Below are 21,043 nucleotides of genomic sequence, written 5' to 3' on the forward strand. Positions count from 1 at the left end.
TTCCAGGCCCATCAGGTTAGGCACTTTTCTGTGAGCTAGGTCTCACTCTGATGTTACAGGTAAGAAAGTGGTAGCTCAGATGTGACTCACCTTGCCCAAGTTCCCCGAGCAGAGCCACTATTCAGAACTACTCAGCTCTGTTTTAGTCCAAAGCCATCTGCTCCACACTGCATCGGCTTCTACTCAGAGTGATCCATGGCCCAGCACCAACCACGTCTGTGGGAGCTTGTTATAACTGCAGGATCTCCGGCCCCAACCCAGGCCTATGGAATCAGACTCAGCACCTTAACAAGATCCCCGGGTGTTTGTGCCCATGAGTTTGAGAAGGCCAGCTATGTCACAGCGCTGAAGAGAGAAGAAACATCTCTGCCGGGGGGATGGCAGCCTCAGCTCCAGTGCTGTTAAAAACTCCTGTAGTATCATGACTCCTGGATCCAAAGACACTGATGTTGTGTAATGCCGAGTAGCACCCGAACCATGCTTCAGAGAGATTTTTTTTTTTTTAAAGGAAGTCTTGACAGAGCTCCACAAACAAACTGGAAGATGACACTAAAACATCTACCATAGTCAAATCTCAAGGGAGAGCCTAAACGTAAGCTGCCAAGTCGGCAGGAGCCTAGTGCCCTTTGGTGGCTCACAGTAAGGAAGTCCACATACGGATTTCGTCTCTGGAGGGAAGTCCAGAAACATACTCCCATCTGAAGATCCCAAGGCCACAAAAACTACCCCACTGACTCAGGAGCCACTTGGAACAAAGTGCTTTTAATTCAGGGGAAGGACTTTGGATCAAAGAGTCACAGGAAAACCCTAGAAAGACCCCAAGACAAGGAAGGACAAAGGAAACATCTAGATATTTTTTTTCCTAAAAAGAAAACCTGGCCTGAAATGAATACGCTATCCCTAGATCTCTCTGACCACTTTTTTCTTACCATTCTCCTTTCACTCCAGCCTTCTTACTTTTTTATTGTGATAGAATTCATACCCCATAAAATTCACCCTTTTAGAGCATCCAATTCAATAGTTTGTAGAGTATTCACAAAGTTGTGTGATTATCACCACTCTCTAATTCCAGAAACATTTTTCCTCACCCCACAAGGAAATCTGTATCCACCAATAATCATTCCCCACTCCGCCCCCTCCCCAGGCTCCGGCAAACCACTAATGTACCTTCTGTCACTATGGATTTGCCTATTCCGGACATTTCATACAAATGGAATCATACAACAGTGGCCCTTCGTGCCGGACATTTCATACAAATGGAATCATACAACAGTGGCCCTTGGTGTCTGGCTTCTTTCACATAGCATATTTTCAAGGTTCATCCATGTAGCACGAATCAAACTTCATTCCTTTGTATGACTGAACGGTATTCCATTGTATGGATACCCCACACTTTGTTTATCCATTCATCAGCGTGTGGGTATCAGGGCTGTTTCCACCTTTTGGCTGTTACAAATAATGCTGTTGTGAACATTTGTGTCCAGGTGTTTGTGTGAACATGTTTTCTGTTCTCTTGGGTATATGCCCAGGATTGAAACTGGCCCTCAGGTACCTCTACGTTTAACATTTTGAGGAACTGCCTGTCTTCCAGAGCGGCTGCACGACTACATTCCCACCACCAATGTAACGTAGGAGGGTTCCCATTTTTCCACAGCCTCACCAACAATTGTTCTTCTATGTCTTTTTGATCACAGCCATCCTGATGGGTGTGGGTGATACACGGTTTTGATTTGTATTTCCCTAATGACTAATGGCGTCTACCATCTTTTCATTCGTTCATTGCCATTTGTATATCTTCTTTGAAGAAATGTCTATTTAAAGCCTTTGCCCATTTTAAAATCAGGTTGTCTTTTTAATCGCTGAGTGTTAAGACTTCTTCCTTCATGCTATTTTTTGAAACTCCAGTCACACCCTCTCTTCCTGGAAAGTTCTTCTTCCAAATACCCAAGACTCTTCGGCTGGACTTCCCTCTGTACTTGGACCCACTGTCCCCTAAAGGCCTAGAAACAATTTCTCTCTTTGTTCCCAGGTGCCCTTCCTTGTTTTTAATCTGAGTGTTGGGGCCTCCTCTTTCTCCACAAGTAGCTCTTCTGTGGTGTCCAGAACTCATGGTTACTTCAGTGAATTCACAGAATCAAGAAAGAACAACAGGATCTTTGACCACCATAATAGACTCACTCAGTCTCACTCTGTGTGAGGCATGATCCTTTTCCTGTGTGCTCTGAAAATTATTTACATGCAGGCACAGGTACAAGCCTTCAATACTCCTGCTCCATTATGCCACTAACCTAAAATGCCCCTTCTCTTCTCTACAAAAGTACAACCACCCACCATTTACATTTTCACAGTTTATCCCCGCCATGGAGGTTTCCTCAGCCACCACAGCTTAAAATGGTTTCTCTCCACCCTGAGATATAGTAATCACCTACAGACTCCATTAATCAATCGATATTCATATTTAATGAATGCCCCTATATCATAGGGATAAACTAAGTGAAAACAGCCCACCCATAGTTGATGTTAATTATCATATTAGAATTGTTGGGATGTGCTACTTTGGTAACGGAGTATTAGAAGATCCACACATAACCTCAAAAATCTTGCATTCTGGGAAATATTTAATTGAATAAATATAACCAAGACTTTGTTGAGACTTTTAACTCAGAGACTTTGATATGATGATGCACATGTTGAGACTCTCTAAGAGGGAAAAATAACAGGCAGCGCTTCCAAATTGATCTGCCCTTTTCAAGAACACACCTATTAACCACCACCCCAATAGGATTCTTCTGATGTACTCTGGAAACTGCTGAGCTAATTCAATTGCTACTTAATTCCATCAGCTGGACAGCATGGCGTGGAAACCGTATTTTCCACCTGCATAAGGAACCAAATTTGCTTTGTTTTAGAATATTGTCAATTGGAAGTCACTCTATTTCCGTGTCAGTTTACAGAAAAAGAAAAAACACACATTAAAAGTGTTCATAATTTTGAAGACCCATCCAGATTTCTGAAATTGGAAAATGATAAAATGTGGAGGAAAATATGTATTTTAGAATTGCGCTAGTAGCATACGACCCAAGTTTTAGTTTAAGCACGCTCTAGGAAGGTGGTGGAGAACAGTGTTCCCAGAATGGGCTGTGACTCTCTCTGACCCAGAACCATCCAAGGACCAAAGAGAAATAAGGTATTGTAAGGACCGTCTCACAACAGGCTTACACAAGGGAGCGAAGGTACCAAGCGGTCTTGTGCTAAGAAAAGCTAACCACAGAGATAAGGAAAGAAGCCCCCCCCCCCCACTCCGCCCAACACGGGGGAGGGGGGGGGAAGCCTAGCAGGGAAAAGTAGGGGTAACACCCAAAATATAAACATCAAGTTATGGGAAAGAATTTTAAAACAGAAACGTTCCCTACTCATGTTAAGTAGGAGAAACCATTTAAATTAGCTAGTGAATCTGAAGAATTACAACCGGAGGTGTTTCTTCACTGTGTGCTAATTACCACCAGGAAGACAGGCAGGGGCCTTGCAGTTTTATCTACTAAAACACTAAATGGTACACTTGAGTTTTTGAATAGGTCTCTGATTTTACTGATAGGTCTTTCTAGTGCTAATCATATTAAAATGAAAACAAAGCACAAATGGAGAGCTAAGATAAAGCATGTGGTCAGCCGGGATTCCATTTGGCAAGGCAACACAAGAACTTGAAAGTGTTCATCTCCTCTTACACCTAGTCATTTGGGTGCTACATAAACCTTCTTCTTTCTGTAGGATGTCATCTCAGAAGCCCTCCCGACTCAAGCAGGCTCCCTCCCAAGACCTCTCTGATACAAAGAACTTAAAGTTCAAGGCCACAACTAGTCATGGTGGGCTCTCAGCCCAGCACCCTGGCTTGGGGGACAAGGAGAAGAGCTCAAGATTGGGTTGTGCCCAAACAGTGCTTGATTATCAGCGAAATGATACAGAGAGGCTGATACTGCCCAGCTGCCCCTGAAAGTCAGCCTTCCTCCCCCTCAGAGTGAGAGAGGATCTCAGTCAGGGACGACACCACCATTTGACAGAGGAAGGGAAGGCCTTTGCCAGGTCTGACCACCACAGAACATCTGTCACAGAGTACACTTCACCTCCCCCCGCCCCGCCCCAGGTCTGGGCAAGCCGTTCATTCAGAGACGGCACCACATTGCCAGGGTTTTTTTTTTTTTTTTTTTTTTTTTTAACACTTGCTTATTCAACCTGTTCTCCAGTCTTAAGGTACAAGCTGCCCTGACTTTATGCACCCCACTCCACACAAATGTCTGAGATCCCCAAAGAAAGGAAGGGGGTAGTTGTTGGATTTATAAGTATCGGGGTCACCAGTCTCAGTCTACTCAGGAGTCACCTAGTAACCAGGGACTGAGGATTTTACAGTGTGTGATTTCTGTGTGGGTAAAATGCATTCATTTGAAGAGCAATCAGAATTACGAAAACTGGACAATGGTAAGTGACACAGGTACTGGAAATATAAAATGTTTTAGGTAAGTTCCAAAACATCCTGTCTCTGTATGTGAAGTATTAAAATAATTGCATTTCAGAACAAACCTCACCTCTTTCTCTCTCACACACATCCCTCCCTGCCGTAAGTCAGTGATTTTATTGGCATGGTCCGTGGACTAAGCAGCACTGGCATCATCTGGAACTAGTTAAGAAATACAAATTCTTGGGTCCCCTTTCCTCCACCCTAGACCTAAAGAATCAGAGACCCTGCCAGTGCAGCCCAGCAAGCTTTGTTTTAACAAGCCCTCCAGTTGACTCTGATGCTTATGCTTGAGAACCCCTGCCCTAGGATTAGGGAAGATGCAGTACCAGGGAGGCTCAGGAGCCCGATTAAACCCTTACTAGCTGGGTGAGAGGAAATCCCACCCGTTGTTGTTTCTGGTGACTATTGGCTCTTAATCTCAGACTGATGAGGGGTTGAATCCTTAGTTCAAGGTCACTGTTGGAGACCAAGTCAGAGCTCCAGCCCAGGGTCTGCTGACTCATCAGCCTTAGTTGTCTTCACAGGGGTCTAGCTGACATGCCAATTCTGGGGCCCAGGACTCTGAACATTGGTAAGGCAACCCTGGAGCTCTCCTAATCTACATCATGCTTCTTCCCTCCGATAAATATAAGAGCTCGAGCTTCAATCCTTAAAATCAAGAGAGGTGGATTTTAGGAAAAGGAAAAAAAAAAAAAAAGATACACAGCTATTTCCAAAGACCTGAGCAACTAAGCCTCTTGGTGAGGAGTGGGTAGAGGGGAGAAGACTTAGGTGTCTTGTTATAATTAAAAGAATTCATTAATTCAGAAAAACTGAATAAAGAGCACAGCCACAATAAGACCTGAATGGTGCTTTCAAGTTTTCTTAGAACCTTCATTTCTATTATCTCACCCAAGTCTCACAACAATCCTGCAATGAAAGGAGATAAGGCCCCTAGCATCCCCATTTGATAGAAGAGGAAACTGAAATTCAGAGTGGCTACTTGTCTATCAGCACAGTCATCGGCTATCAAGCTAAAACTTGACCTCAGGTCTGACTCTAGAACCTGTGTACCCACGCCATGTGATTTCCACAACTGGAAATCTGCCCCAAAGCAGATTAACCCCAAGGAAAAAGCAAATAGTAAAACATGCAGCAGAAATGGTGAGCCCCTAAAGCATTGCACTGGAGCAGTGTGTGGGTGCCCCTTTAAGAACTTAACACACAAACCCAAAAGCCAAGGTGTTCAGCCAAAAAAGAAAAAAAAGGAGAGAGAGAGAGAGAGGCATATTTCTAGCCTGCATAATCATTTCTGGACCAATTCCCACTAGCAGCCTCTGAGGCAAACAGCGGCTCACTGCCTGGCTGAAGCTCCTCCACCACCACTAGCAGCCTCCCCCTCTCCCCCAGCACCACAACCCCCCCCCCAGGGTTATGACAGCGCAGCTCTGACTTGTGTGCAGGCAAAACCCCAAAACTCAAAACAAGAAGTGAAAAAAGTGGAGCTAGAAGAAACCGGCAGCATCCTCCACGCCCCGGCATTCTGCACAATGCCAGTTCCAGGGTCCTGGGGTGGCCTGCAACGCGATGTTAGGAGCCCGAGGGATGAGGCGGACATTCTGGTGGACCCACTGACCCTATTCTTTCCCACCCAGTCCCTGAGGAAGAATAATAAAAGAGAGGATTCGTTATGAAGTCCTGGGGCTAGAGCCCAAGGTAGATACAATCCAGGCACCCTCTCCTAAGGAGCAGAATGTCAACTCAAACTGTCCACCTGGTCCTTCCCTTCAAGTCCTGTCCTCTGCGAAGATGAACAGGGTGGGGTTGGCGGGGTGCTGTAAACCTGAGGAAAGGCTGGAGGAGAAACTGTACCATCCGCCTACCCCAGCCATGTTGCCCCATGTGCTTGGGGCTCGATTCCGACCCGCGCTACCCGCGCTAACTCGGAACCCGGCGCCCTTGACCACGTCGGATGTTGGGTAGGGGGCAGCGCCTAGCTACACGCCCTGGGGGTAGGGAGCCGTGCCGCCGGGACAGCCTACCTCAGTTTTGGCCGGAATGATTTTCCTAGAAGACGCCACGGAAGCGAAGATCTGGTGATTCGCGGATTTCAGCCAGGGGTGAGGAACTCAGCCCAGGGGCGCAGCGACCCACTCGGCTCCTCCACACTGGGGCCTCGGGGCGGCACCCTCGGGACTCATCCTACTGCGCGGACGTGCGGAAAGAAGGGCTCCATCCTCAACTTTCTCGGAGGAAACTGCTCCGCTCCGCGGCTTGCCCAACCCTTCCCGCACACCGGGTCCCAGGTCTGGGGAGAACCAGGGACCGAGTCCCTCACTGCGCGCACAAAGCAGCTGCGCCTGGGCGCGCAGCCCCTTCTCCCGCCGCCCGCCAACTTGAACGCTTATCTCTGGGCGCCTGCCTACTCCTCTGGCCCCGCAACGGGATCGCTGCCCCGGCCGCCCGCATCGGACCGAGCGCGGGGCGTCCTGACCGCCGCGGTTGCTGCAGCCGCATCTCCCCTCACCCCCCAACCCCGGCCTGGCCTCTGCCTCGCCCGCCCGGCGCCCCACGCCCCGGCCCTACCGTGCAGCCCGGCTGGTGCCCGGGCAGTGCCAGTGCGCGGCACGCGTCCCAGCCGGCGAGGCTCCTCCCCGAGGGCTGCCCCGCGCGGGGCTCCGGGCTCCGGACAAGGCTCGGCCCGCCCGGGCGCTGGCTCGCAGCCGCTCTCGGCTCCCGCGCCGGCTCCCGCTGCCGCGCGCCCAGAGGGAGGGGTGGGGGGGGGGGGGAACTCCCGGCAACTCCAACTCCAGGCGCTGGAGCTCCAGCTGCAGCCGCGCGCCCGCCCGCCGCCGAGTGCGAGCGCCTGCGAGGCAAACCTGCCCCCGCGGCCGCCTCTGAGCATGCCCAGTGCCGCCGTGGGCGAGCCCGAGCGCCCCGGCCCGGGGCAGAGAGCAGCGGCTGGGGGCCGGGGAGCTGGCCCGGGCTCCGGACCGCGGGACTTGGGGTGGAGGGAGGGAGGGACGGGCCGGTGCCGGGGAGGGGGCAAGCGCCGGGGCGGGGGGGGGGGAATGGTGTTCGGAGGGCAATGCAAGTTTCACGGGTTGTGAGAAGTTTGTGGGCTGTAAAGGTAAGCTGTTTCTGTGAGTCTCTCTGCAAGACTCTGTTTGAAAGGACAAGGAAGTATTTATTCTGACAGTAGAGAACGAGTGGATCAAGCACAAGGGTTTTATCTAGTGCACTCAAGCCTGGGGTTGCAAACCCAAAGAGCTAATGGGGCCTGGCAGGTAATACAAATAAGTGAGCTAGCTAGGACGCGGAGCGGTGGAGAGGGTTCTAAAGGCACACTCTGTTCTAAACGCCCAGTGCTGTCATGGAAGAATTCAGGCCTACCTTTGCTAGATTTTCTGATTTTTCAAGGAACGACAGAGAGTTCGTTTTTTTTCTCATAGAAAACATCCGGATTTTTACATCTTGATAACAAGTACAGGTTTTCAACAACACTGGAGCAAACAAAATATACCTGGGTTCCTTCCCTGCTCGGCCCCACAGAGAGCTAATTTGAGGATTGTGATTTCTGCATTTTTTTTTAGCAAAGAGGTGCTGAGTGCCCACTGTGGTTTAGGAAGGCACTGGAAAGGATCCAAGATGATTCAGATGGCCATCAAAGTTCTACCAGTTACTAAGGGAAATGGGTTTTCCAGACAGAAGAGGGCTAGGGATAGGTGCTGGGGCATTCGAGAATAGAAATTGCTGGTGTGGAAAGGGGTAATGAGAACTAACTTTTGGGAAACATCATTAATAAAAGTACCCAAGGGGGAGGTCACTGCAGGATCAGTTAACAGTGCCTGCAGAGGCATTTTGGAGCCTGAAGAAAAAGGAAAAACCTACTGGACCCTGTCTTTATTTTAAATTTTGATATTTTTCCTCATGTACTTTTTGTATTTTTAAAGTATTGTATCAAAATATTTATAATGGTTTCTGAGTTCCTTGACATCCCCTTAAGTTTTGTGGCACACCTCACCCTAGCCTGTGCCCTGCTGGGGTGCTACGTGGTGGTACACCTGTCTGCTTAGAGTGTAAGGGGCAAGAAATAGCATACTGAAATGGGAAAGGGGGTTGGAGCAATGGATGGAGGCTGGGGCAGAGCACTTGACTGCCAATTTTTTGGAGCCTGAACTTCATTCATTTGTTAGCAAAGATACTGGGGGAAGAAAGTGACATAACCCGGACCCAGCTGTAGGAAGATGGGCTGCTACAGACCCAGGAAGCTGGTTTGGAGGGGAAGAATGGGAGAAATGGGGTACCTAGGGCACCTTCACCATTGCGGTCTTATGAAAATCAGATGCATTTCCCTAACAAAGTCACATGTACTCTGCTTGTAATTGGAGAGGCGTGTGGCGGGGCTTGCTGAGTGCCCACAGGTGGGACTCCCAGGTCCTGGTCTAAACCTGGGTTTCCATGGGCAAGAGGCTCCACCTCCAAGCTGCCTTTTCCTCATGTGTGAAATTGTCCGATGATTCTTATAGCGGTTTTGTGAGGATTCAGACAAATAAGGTCTGCCTAAGGGCTTTGAAAACTGAGAGTTTAAGCAAATGTAAAGCATTGTTCTTACCTACATATCTATATGAAATAGAATGTAAACAAAGAAGTTCTACGGCTTTACAAAAGTTGTCTTAAGCAGGAAGCTTCTTTGATTTAACAAGCCCTTTTACTGTGTGTGGGATTCTGTTGACAAATCTTTGGAATCAGCTTTTGGGTAACTGGACAATTTTGTGAATTAAGATAGCTCTGTACTTGTTCCTACTGCCAGTTACTCAAAATGACTCCCACCCTCTGTAGGGCTCCCTCTATCTCACCTGTGGGTCATCAATCCAGTCTGCCTCAGTGAGACACCTGGGACTTACCCCCGTGCCCTGGATCACTGTCACAGCAGGTGAGTTCCTTGGTTGCTACATTCATGGAGAACAAACCACCACTTGTCTGTGGGAAGCATTTTAAGCATGCAGAACTCTCAAAGAAAAAAAAATGCTTGGGTGTTTACACAAGAAGCCTTCCAGAAGTTATGGAAAGGAGGAAGTACCTAGCCCTGGTACTTGCAAACAAATATTTGCAGAATATATAGCAATTTGTATCATCCAAATCTTCTGTTTACCTCCCACAGATCCTAAGAATTCTTTTTTTTTTAAAGATTTTATTTATTTATTTGAGAGAGAGAGAGAAGGAGAGACAGTGAGAGTACAAGCGGGGAGGAGAGGGAGAAGTAGGCTTCCTGCTGAGCAGGGAGCCTGATTCGGGGCTCAATCCCAGGACCCTGGGATCGTGACCTGAGCCAAAGGCAGATGCTTAACTGACTGAGCCACCCAGGCGCCCCTCTAAGAATTTTTTCTAAAAAATCACAATAATGATAAAATTGTAAAGGAGAACAAGAACAGGATATAAATGTTTCTAAAGGATATAAACATGTCCTTTTCCAAGTAAAATGCTTTGTCTACTTAAATTTTAAATTAATTGTGTTTGTTTTTTAAAATAATTTTTATTATTGGTAGTAAATAATACATGATATTAAAAAGAAGCTCAGTCCAAAAGTCTCAGTAAAGAGAAAGTTTCCCTCTCCAAGAAGCATTGTTACCAGTTTTTTGCATCTGGTTACAGAAATATCCCCCACACAAGAGCAAGGATTGTTAGGGTTTTTTTTTCTCTTGATGTCTAACCATGAAACCGTAAAACTGAAAAATGCCTTATAGGTCATCTAGGTGCCAATTATAGACTTTTAAATTACAATTATATTCTGGAATAGAAAAGGGAATCATGAAAGTAGTTTTCTCTTGTGGCACAAGTATACTCATGGTCATAAGGACACCAGATCACATGGCAAAACCCTGCTTCTGAGCATTAAGTGGTACAAGAAAAAAAACTGCATTCACCTAGAGTTCTCCTGAAACCTATAATGCCTAGTGTCAACCTCAACCTACAACACCACAGATTTGGATGCCCTAGGTTGCCTGGGGCTGTAGAAGGAAGGGCTGTCTACATAACAAATGGAATGAACTGATATGGACAAAGACAGCTTGATTTAGGAAATTGTGCACTGTAACTTTTTAACAGTGTCACTTTTAGCATCATCAATCAATGTCTTCAAGACTAGTAAAGTCTGTATTTTTTTTTTAAATTCTACACAATGTAGCTAATAGCTTTTCAGATTCTTCATTCTGATGATGTGTTTTCAGGTAAGAAATTCAAGAAGTCTCAACTTTTAGGTTGATCCATGTGACACTGCCATTTTTCTTGGCCATAGTCCCTGGAATATTGGCAGTATTATTTTGCTATTCCTAATGGTTATAACCTGGCAATAACAGAATCACCCCCAGGGTAGGGATATATCTGTGGCTGTTGCATGTATGTATCAATTGGGAGTGAAACCTGTCACTTCTAGTGACATGATATGGTGGGATCTGGGAGACCCACAGCATTGAAATGGGCTTTGGGTGCTTATGCTAGGGACCCTATTCTGTTTTGCACACAATTAGTATTGGTGTATGGTTTTACTCATTCAGGATTCTAGCTGGTTTATAAATGAAGTCCTCCTTTTTTGACTGAGTTGCCACGGTACACATTCTGTCCCTAATTTACTAACCAATATATATTAGCCATGTGTTTCCAGTCAGATTGTTAGTTCCTTGAGTGCAGGGAACGAGTCTTAAAAATCTTCAGTTTCCCTCTTCCAATGCCTAGCTCAGAAGCCCATCAACAAACAGTTACTAGCTGTCTCCATTCAGGTGTGTCATCAGGGACAGGAGACAAATAGCTGATCTCCAAAAAGAAGGAATCTGCTATTCTGAATACCTGCATAAGGATAAAATTGCATCGGTGATAATTTTCACAATCAAAGGTATGGGCTATTAAAAGTATATAATGGAAATAGTGGGGAGAGAGTCGAACAGGAACCAGAGCCGGGGCTGAGTCTGAAAAAAGCTGGATCCAGACGGTGACTCCAGAACAGATGGAATTGGAAAACGGAGGACCCGGTGGACAGCGGGCAGTCACTGCCCCGTTGACATCTATAGTCCCCAGTATGTCAGCATGTCCCTGGCCTGAGGGTACATTCTTTGATTGATGCATATGCACTGCATAAGCAAATGAGACTACATAAGCCCAAAGTAGCCTCCATGGAGGAAATGACCACCTTCGCTGATGCCTATCTGCAGCATCTCCAGAAGCTCAGCTAGGAAGGAGATGACGATCATCCAGACTCTGTAGAATATGGGCTAGGTTATGACTGCCCAGCCATGGAAGGGATATTTGACTACGCAGGAGCTGTAGGAGGGGCTACAATGACACTGCCCAATGCCTGATTGATGAAATGTGCAAAGTAGCAATTAATTGATCCGGGGGGTGGCATCATGTAAGGAACATCTTCACCAGGAGTAGATTCCAGCTCAAGAAACCATTTTCTTTGCTCATCCAGAGGAAACAACTCATCCATTGAAGTTTGATCATGAGATTATAGCAATTCAGTCACATCTTCAGGCTCCACTTCTAATTCTAGTTCTCTTGCTATTTCCCCAAACCTTCAGTTTGTAAGAAAACACATTACTTGTGGAGCACAGTAAAGTAAAGCACAATAAAAAAGAAAAAGAAATAGTGGGCAAAGGAAAGGAAGACTTTCTTGAAGAAATAATGCCCAAACTGAGGTCTACAGGAGAAATATGAAGTAATTAGTAAGGGAAAAAACAGCAAAGATAATTTCAAGCACAATTTAAAAACAGCATGTGCAAAGGCACAGCGGTGGGAGGGGATGTGAATGTTTGGGAGGGATCTTAGAGGTCTTTAACCAGTCACTAACCCCATGGACTTTTGATGTAACTTAACATCTAATAAGAACATCTGCTATGAGGAAGCAAACTGTCCTCAGCGAGAAACATAAAACAATCTGGTGTTCAGCAGCATGCCATGGTAGAAAGGGCAAGGGTTTGATTTTAGACAGATTTGGGTTTGAACCTCTGTTTCATCTCCTTCTTGCTATATAACCTCGGGCAAAGTCTACAACTTCTCTAGATACCAGATTTCTTGTCTCATATTACCACCTTCGTATGGTATTCATTGGAGGATTAAAAGGGCACACATGTGTAATGTACATAGCACAGTACCTGACCCACAGCAAGTGCTGAATAAATACTGCTTTCATCTCCTGACCGCCCATTTTGGTAACTGCAAGAAAAATGGGAGGGGGAAACCCAGAATGTGTTTTGAGTTTCCAGTCTGAGCCGTTTCTTAGAAGCATGGCCTCTGCTACAAGCAATCATATTTTATCTCCCCAGATGCAGTATAGCATTCCTGTTTCCACAAAAAACAATTTAACGTACATAGAAACTGCTTTAAAATTGGTTTACCTTCTCTCCTGTCCAGATATCCTAGTGTGTTTTCACCTATTACTATATTTCCAAAGGAAAGGGGGGGGGATAGATTAACACTTTAAAGATTTCAGCATTTGTATTTATGAAGTTAGGACTCGATTTAGTAAGACATTATACAGATAAATCTAAACAGTGACTAGTTCTGAATTTCTATAACAAATAGCCAAGTATAACTCTTCTTCTCTTTTCTCTTGACTTGCATGAATTAAAAGTCTTGAAGAGTAGTCTTCAGCAGAAAAAATAGATATATACACTAAGATTGTTTTGATCACACTCCACTGCAGCAGGAACTCCCTCTTAACTCAAACTTGGGTTTGTTGTATTAAGTTCAGAGTCTGTTAGACTGAACCATCCTAATGACTCGTCCTTTATTTCAGCAATGTTTTCGAAAGACCTGTTTTTGGTTTAAAGTGACTGTCTCCACCAAGATCCAGGAAAGCGGCTAGGCGTTGAGCTGACAGAGAGTCCTTTATTCTGCCAGAACACAAGCAAGTCAGTGACCACACAGAGCTGCTCTCTCTCCCCCAGCTTCTGTGCTGCTAGTTTAGAGGAGAGAATGATGCAATCCATTCATATCTGAGATGGAGGGGGCTTCTCTGTGACACACAGCAGCTCCTTCTCTTCTGTATGTTCTGGTCCCGTCGCCCTCCCAAGACAGCCACAGGGAAAGAAGCTCCTGCTACTCTGTCCCCAGAAGCTCTTTAGGTCCAAAGGACCTGCCCAGCCCCAGGCGGCCCTATGACGTCTGCTGCTGCTGCCTCATTGTAGGAACATGGGCCCAGAACTTTATGACTTAAGCAGCACTTCCCAGGGCGCCTCCGTGGCGCAGTCCGTTGGGCGTCAGACTCTTAGTTTCTGCACGGGCCCTGATCTCAGGGTCATGAGATCGAGTCCCATGTGGGGCTCTGCGCTCAGTGTGGGGTCTGCGTGAGATTCTCTCTCCCTCTCCCTCTGCCCCTCCTGCTCTCACTCGCTCTCTATCTAAAATAAATAAATATATCTTAAACAAACAAGCACGACTGCCCTTCTCAGACCAGCAGCTTCAGCATTACTTGGGAGCTTACAAGAAATGCAGATTCCTGCTCACCCCAGACCTGGCGAATCAGAATCTGCCTTTTAACAAGACTGCCAGGTAATTCATTCGTACATTAAAGTTTCAGAAGCGTGGTCCAGGGCCACCCAGCCAAGAAAGGGGGAAAAAACAAAAAGCACTTTAAATAAAGATGAAATGCATTTCCTTTGGCCCAGATGCCCTTTCTTCCTCCAATCGCCAGGCCTCATCTCTGTGTACCTAAATCCTACCCTGTCTTTCTTTGTTGAGCTGTCTGCAATGCCTCTTCTGGAAATCTTCATCAACTGCCAGAGGCGTCTTTGAACTCGCTAACCTGTATCTTACTGCAGTCTGTTTACACTGTGCAAGTATCTTTGCACAGGTCTAATCCATCCTGTTCGAGGCTTGAGACTTGCCCGAATCTTCTTTATATCCTCTAGAGTGTAGTATGGTGGGCCCTGGGGGGAAAAATTTATTGAAACAAGGGAAGGGAGAGAAGAAAGAAACAGCTACATTCATGAAGTAATTGTCTCGGAAAAATTGAGTGCAGCCCCAGGGATGGGCTTGAGCCTGTTTGAAACAGGAACCTGGTAACCATGTTACGTGCATCTTTGAAGAGCCCCAATACACCGGACACAGAAATGTCCCAGTTGTCCAGAAGCTAACTGGACCAGATCAGATTCAGACCCACCCCATCACAGCACTCCTCATTTAGACCTGGTCCAAAACAGACCTCTTTCTAGAAGAAAATCACAATTCTGTTTGCTAGAGCCTTGATCCCTGGCTTTAAGCATGCTGTGGGCTCTGAACGGACTACCTATTTGCCTACTTTCTGTCCTATGCCTATTCTCGCTTGATAGTTAATATATTCATTTTTTTCTAAAGAAAAAAGGTATTTTTGAAAATCTTTTTTCAGATCCATTTTTTTTTTAGAAATCTTACTGAAAAATATTTCATGTTTCTAATTCAAGTTTTCATAATGCATCCTTGAATAAAAGCAACGAGTTTCTGGTTGCAAGTTACAAGTTCAAAGAACAAGTCATTTTATTACTTAATTGATAGCTGAGTCAATTAAAAGCCTTGACTCTAGATGAGATTTATGATGTCATATTCAGAATAAATATGTCTTCCTGAGAGACATCCTGGTGTCATTATAATTTTACCACACATAAAATATAATGGGAAATGTTCCTAGGACTTATAAGAAATTAGACTTTACTAGTGTCAATACTGTTGTGACTCATAAAATGAGTATATGACCCGCATGGGAAGACTTTGTTGTAGGACTGGAGTTCACATAGAGTAGGTATGTTTTCTTTGATAAGCATTAAAAAGTATGACTACATTATTCAAGATCAGTCATTTTGGGGGTACTGTTATGTGTTATAATGTTTTCCAAGAAAGACTGATGATCCTGTGGGGGTGAATATTCAGAAACTATAGCCCTGTGGTTTCCAACTCTGTGAATTTCTTTTAAGGAAACAGCTCTATCATAGCAGTATTAATTGTAATAGAAAAATGGGTAATATTTCTCAGGAAACAGGAAATGGTTTGGTCATACTTATTAATATGGTCATATTTAATAATAATTTGGTCATAATTTAATAATTTATTTGGTCCCATTTAATTAATCACATTAATCTGGTCATGTTTAATAATAATTTAGTCATATCTGATGAAATATTGTGTACCTTTTATAAACAATAAATGGGATAACTACCTGGAGACTGTTTATGAAACCAGCTTAATTTTTAAAAAATTTAATCCATGGAATTGTATAAGTTTTATTGAAACTAATCATATGCCCAGCACTATTCTAGACACTGGGGATGCAGAAGTTTTAAAATGACAAATATGATTCCTGACATAGTGACCTCAGAGTCTGATGCAGGAAAAAGATATTAAACAAGTTGATATATAGTTAGAAACTGTGATTCATACCATGAAGTAAGAGGTTAGTATATAATACGGGAACCTAAGCTGGTTTGGGGAAAAGGGTATTTGTCAAGGAAACTCTGGGGAAGTAAAGGACGAACCAGAGTTAGTGAGGGAAGACTGGTGGAGAGTGTTCTAGGTGGAAACAGCAGGAACAGAGGAGCAGAAATCCAAGATGTGGGAAGAGAGTTTGATGCCGCTACCGAAGTGGAAGAAGGACCAGAGTGATTGGAGCATAATTCGTGAGAGGTGAATGGTGTGCCCTGAGGAATAGGTTCATGTGATGCCTTCAGGATTTGTCTTATTAATCCCATTGTGGAGGGGTGTCAGGGACATGCTTATATTTTAAGATCACTTTGCATTATGTGGGGAATGGGTGGAAATAAGTTAAGAGTAGAGGAAAGGAAAGCACTTTGGAGACTACTGTAGCAGTCTGGGTGAGAGAGATGAAAGTGGCTTAGATAAGATTTACAACTGGGAAGATGAGGAAAAGGTGACAGATTAAACTATGTGCTGGAGGTGAGAAAAATGAAGTTTACTAACGGATGGGGAGTAAGGATGGAAACTAACTACAGTCCTTACTTGCTTCCTTAAACTGCTGGGTAAATGGCAATGTCACTCGCATATTTCATATAGTTGGAAATTTAGGAAAGAAAACTAACAAATCCATTTTGGACATGAGATTGAGATCTTGTCAGAGAGCCAAGTGGAATAATCAAATAGATAGTGTACAGGTTTGGAAAAATAGATCAGAAAATAGATCTGGTTGGAAATTAGATATTTGGGAGCCATTGGTGGTCAGATGGTATTGGATGCTGGTGTATAGAAGGAGCGTAGAATGTCTAGGGGGGAAAAGCCCATTTTCACTCCCAAGGAGCTACAGCATTAAGAGGTCTTGTTGAGGAGGAAGAGCTATCACAGGTGACTTCCAGGCTGGAGATTTGTTGGGTAATTCTGGAACAAAGAAAATAGTATTTTAAGAAGGAAGGTGTGATCAACTGTGTTGAATACTGCTGAGAGGTCAGGCAAGATGGTGTGCTCCAATGGATAAGAAATAGTTGTCTTATTCAGGTGGCAGTTTTAGAAGTATATCACTTTTTATAATGTTTAAGCTTTATTTAATAATGAAAACCTAGTTAACATTGCATCATTTTTGTTGACTTAATTACAGCCGGATAGTACATATGTATTTACCCCATCTTGATTCCCATACTCTTTGTTAATTTTTTTTTTTTTTGCATCTCTTTATTGTCACCTTAAATATTAACCAGATAACTTTCTTATCTCCAGGCTAGGATTAAACCTTCAAGAGTTTTAAAACCTGGCTAGCCCTCCCCACTAACAGCACAGCTGCTAAATGCACAAAGTCCCTGCCTTATAAACACCACATTGAATGTATGGTTTTCTTCATATGAGTTTTTGCATGACTTATATAACAAATTATCTATTTCTTCCCTTAAGTTTATTTATAGAATTTTGCCCACAGTGTCCCTTTCCTAAAAAATAAAAAAACCCCAAACTACCTTACTCAGGTAAAATCTGGTCTTAATTTGGCAGATATACACTGAGGCGAAGATGACAGAAAGTATCTGAACAAGAGAGTCCTGTTTTTTTTTTTTTTTTTTTTTTTGCCTTTTTTTCTTTTATATTCAGGAACTAAAGAAAGGAAGTGAGATGGTTTGGACAGGAACTAATATCTTTCCAGTTTGGGGCCCAGAGGAGTAGGATGGGGACAAACCGCCACCCTCCGCTTAAATACCTTGACAATTCATTTTCTTCACAGTGACTCAGAGCATCATCACCCTGTGGTGCTCATGCATAGGAAAACAGAAAGAGGAAGGAGCCTCCAAAAGGACTGGTCTCAGCAAAATTGGCAGGACTCCATTCACTTCCCCCAGCTTTCCACCTCAAGGCTTTAATTACACTGTTAGATAGTAGTCTCACCTCAAGCACAAATTCTCCTTGGCAAGAATTCACATTCATGCAGATTGCCTTCCATAACCCTCTACAACTCTGTTATGCTTACCAGAACTAATCCAAGGTCTCTTCTGTGCTGCATGTCTCATGAGACAGGATAGGTCTCTATGTTACTCACTTGTATTCTGACTTTTCTGCCTCCTCTTATCTGTATCATCAGGCATATTCAGATAGGTCTCAAGCAAATATGTCATCCTTTCTATTTGTGTTATGGATGACACGACATAACCTACGCAGCACTGGGGATTAAAGGGGCATATGGGACTGTTGGAGAACTCTGGTGGCTAGATGGGAGAGAGTAAGTGAGGGTGTGTTTAAGGGTTTTATAATGGCAGGCACCATGGTGCCCGAGATGAGAGCTCTTAGGGAAGGATGATTGCATTTTTCTAGTGATGTCCTTGACTCTTAATTTTTGCCCAAAGAGACTTAAATACAGCATGTGTAACTTGCATTTCTCCTTTTATCTACTAGAGGAACCCTCCCAGATCAAAGAGGAAAGGCATACCTTTCTGTGATTTGCTTCTCTTTTGTCGTAAACCAGCTTCTCTTTTTGGAGAATGTTTCAACTGATTTTGGTTGTTGTTGGAGATAGACTTGCTCTAAAGTTGTCCAATTAAGTGAACAGATATTTTTCATCCTATAGAATACTATATTGTAATTTTGCTTGATTTTCATGCTCCAGTGATCTGCCATGAGAAGAGCCTGCCCCAGGTAGCTGCTTCTACTTTATCCCGAATCCCAAAACAAGCACCAATGGACAAGACCTGAACCCAATCCAAAGCCTAGAGCCAAGTCCAGCCATCTTGCTTTCTGAGACATAACTCCCAGCCAAATTAGCCTTGATCTGCTGAGCCATAGTCACTTGCAGATCCATGAGCATTTAATGTAGTTCTTGTAGCAATCAAGTTTTAGGCTAGTTTGTTATGCAGCAGTATTGTGGCAATATCTGACTAATACATATACTTAGAGGCATTATGGCATAAACATAAGCAAGAAAAGCTACTTATCCAGCTTAATCATCTTCCAGTCTAAGCCTTGAAAGGGACAGCTTCAAAATCACTTAGCCATGTTATTTAGTTTGAAATAAATTGGGCTCACTGTACATATCTTTATAAAATAGAACTTATATAAAAATACATTGAATTTGAAAATAAAGTCATTCAAAATTAAAAAGCCATTTTATTTTCAAATATTTTTAGCAGGAGAACTTTCCAGTACAAACATTCTTAAATAAGGTGGTTTTGTGTGAATAATAGCAGAGCTGCAATAATGCTATTATTTGCGATCAATTTTCCATCCATCCATCCATCCACCCACCTATCCACCTATCCACCTTCATTATTTTTTGCAGTTTATATAGTCATTTAGGAACACTGCAGTGGTTTTAGGTAATTCATATTAGAATTTATAATCAGAAAAATTGCTTATATTTTCAGCATTCAAATTATGTAAGAAATCCATGATCATTGTAGCAAAATTCAAAAGTTCATATAAACAAACAGGATAAAAAAAATCCTACATAAATGCACCACCTAGAGATAAGCTTTGTTAAAATTGCATTGTTTATTTTTACAAAACTTCTTTCCTATGTGTGCCTGTGTGTATTTTTATATATATTTAATTACAATGGATTCATACTGTGCATACTGTTCTGTAAACTACTTTTATCACTATAATGTTGTAACTTCTCTCCATGAAGATAATATAGAGCTACATAATCATTTGTAATGACTGGCTGGTATTTAATAAAATACATGCTTTATAACTTGTTAACTAGTCCCCTATCTTTGGATGTTTATTTTGTTTGCAGGGTAGTTTTCTTTTAAAATATCCATTATAAATAACACTTGCCTGAACATTCTTGTTCATATATTTTTCTCACTTTTCAAATCATTTCCCAAGGATCAATTCCAAGAAGGGATATTGCTAACACAAAGGACATGTGCATGTTTAAGACCTTGTCGACGTAAATCCCAGAAAGGCAGTACCCACTTACATTCCCTCTAGCTAAAAGACTTTTGCTACATCTTCCAATCAACACTCAGTGCTGCTTTTTGAAAGATGTTCCTCCCTCATCTGTTTTCTTTTATGTGTCTACTATTTATTTCTACTTCAGGTAATTTGAGAAAGTCCTTCTTTCCATTTTTTTCCCTGTGACATGTAAAGAAATAAAACATGACTTAAGAAATGTCCTGAATGCATAAGTAAAAATAATCATGACAGCAAAGTAGTCTTCTTTTACAGAAAAGAAAATACTCTAATTATGGCTTCAAGATTCTTTGGAATAATAGCTAACTAAATCATAACCTTTACAATTTCATGATATTAAATAGGGCTTGTTGGAAGTGAGTCATTTTGTACACATTGGGTGTTTTATGGTGAGTTTAATGTCACTGAATTTAATTAACTTAAATTGTCATTTGCACATCATTATGCTGTGGAAAACCCTCCTCAGTCAGTGAGCTCTTAGCACTGCTAAGAGCTAAAAAAATGCACAGTTCCTCTCAGAAGTTATAAGATCTATGTGACTAATTTATTAGGTGAAGAAACTAAGGCATAAAGCAGTGGATTCTCCAGCAGCAGGAGTACAAAAATATCATAAAATTATAAAGGTAAGCCTGCTACCATGGAAGAGGAGAAAAATTGAGATAAAGGAACATTTTCATGGGCCAAACTCAGTCTATTGTAACCACTAATAGATGAGATTACAAACTAATGCCAGAATTTTCAGTGGGATTGTTGTTTGGAAGTGACAACTGGCATGGGACCTCACCTGTGCATCCTCCAACTCCCAGAAATCACACAAACACATCAAAAAGAAATCCTTTAAAATGGTTTAAGAAGGTGAAATAAAAAATGATAGTATTTTGAATATTATAAAAAAGCTATTGCAGTGAAGAATATATCGAAAACCTAGTATCTCTTAAAGACGAACTCCTAAGGGCGCCTGGGTAGCTCAGTCGGTTAAGTGTCTGCCTTTGGCTCAGGTCATGATCTCAGGGGGCTGAGATTAAGCCCCATGTCCAGCTCCCTGCTCAGTGGGGAGTCTGCTTCTCCCTCTCCCTCTGCCCCCCCTCCTGCTCTCCCTCTCAAATAAATAAATAAAAATCTTAAAAATGAAAAAAGACCAAAGATGTCTTTTTGTCATCTTAATCATTCCTATGTATTTTG

General features: G+C 43.3%; 1 protein-coding gene, 1 long non-coding RNA gene and 1 pseudogene across 4 annotated transcripts in view; 2 read left to right on the forward strand and 1 right to left on the reverse strand.

Annotated features, from left to right (window-relative positions):
* The window catches only part of STXBP6 (syntaxin binding protein 6), a 240,307-nt gene extending 233,046 nt beyond the window's left edge, over positions 1–7,261 (reverse strand). Inside the window, exon 1 of one of the 3 annotated variants that reach the window (XM_025870223.2) lies at positions 7,079–7,261. The gene's annotated coding sequence lies outside the window, so the exon portion shown is untranslated. Of the gene's footprint in view, positions 1–6,534; positions 6,999–7,078 lie in introns of those variants that run through there. The other 2 variants (XM_073895008.1, XM_073895005.1) reach the window with 2 other exon arrangements.
* A 2,095-nt stretch (positions 7,262–9,356) lies between these two features.
* The window catches only part of LOC141373152 (uncharacterized), a 100,608-nt gene continuing 88,921 nt past the window's right edge, over positions 9,357–21,043 (forward strand). The window contains exon 1 of the long non-coding RNA XR_012378852.1: positions 9,357–9,428. This is a non-coding gene — a long non-coding RNA (uncharacterized lncRNA). The remainder of the gene's footprint in view (positions 9,429–21,043) is intronic.
* LOC141373210 (histone deacetylase 8 pseudogene) lies at positions 10,711–11,981 on the forward strand (annotated as a pseudogene).

Source organism: Callorhinus ursinus, unplaced genomic scaffold (genome assembly GCF_003265705.2).
Source record: "Callorhinus ursinus isolate GAN/ISIS: 27379988/994484 unplaced genomic scaffold, GSC_fseal_2.0 scaffold8, whole genome shotgun sequence".
Lineage (NCBI taxonomy): Eukaryota > Metazoa > Chordata > Mammalia > Carnivora > Otariidae > Callorhinus > Callorhinus ursinus.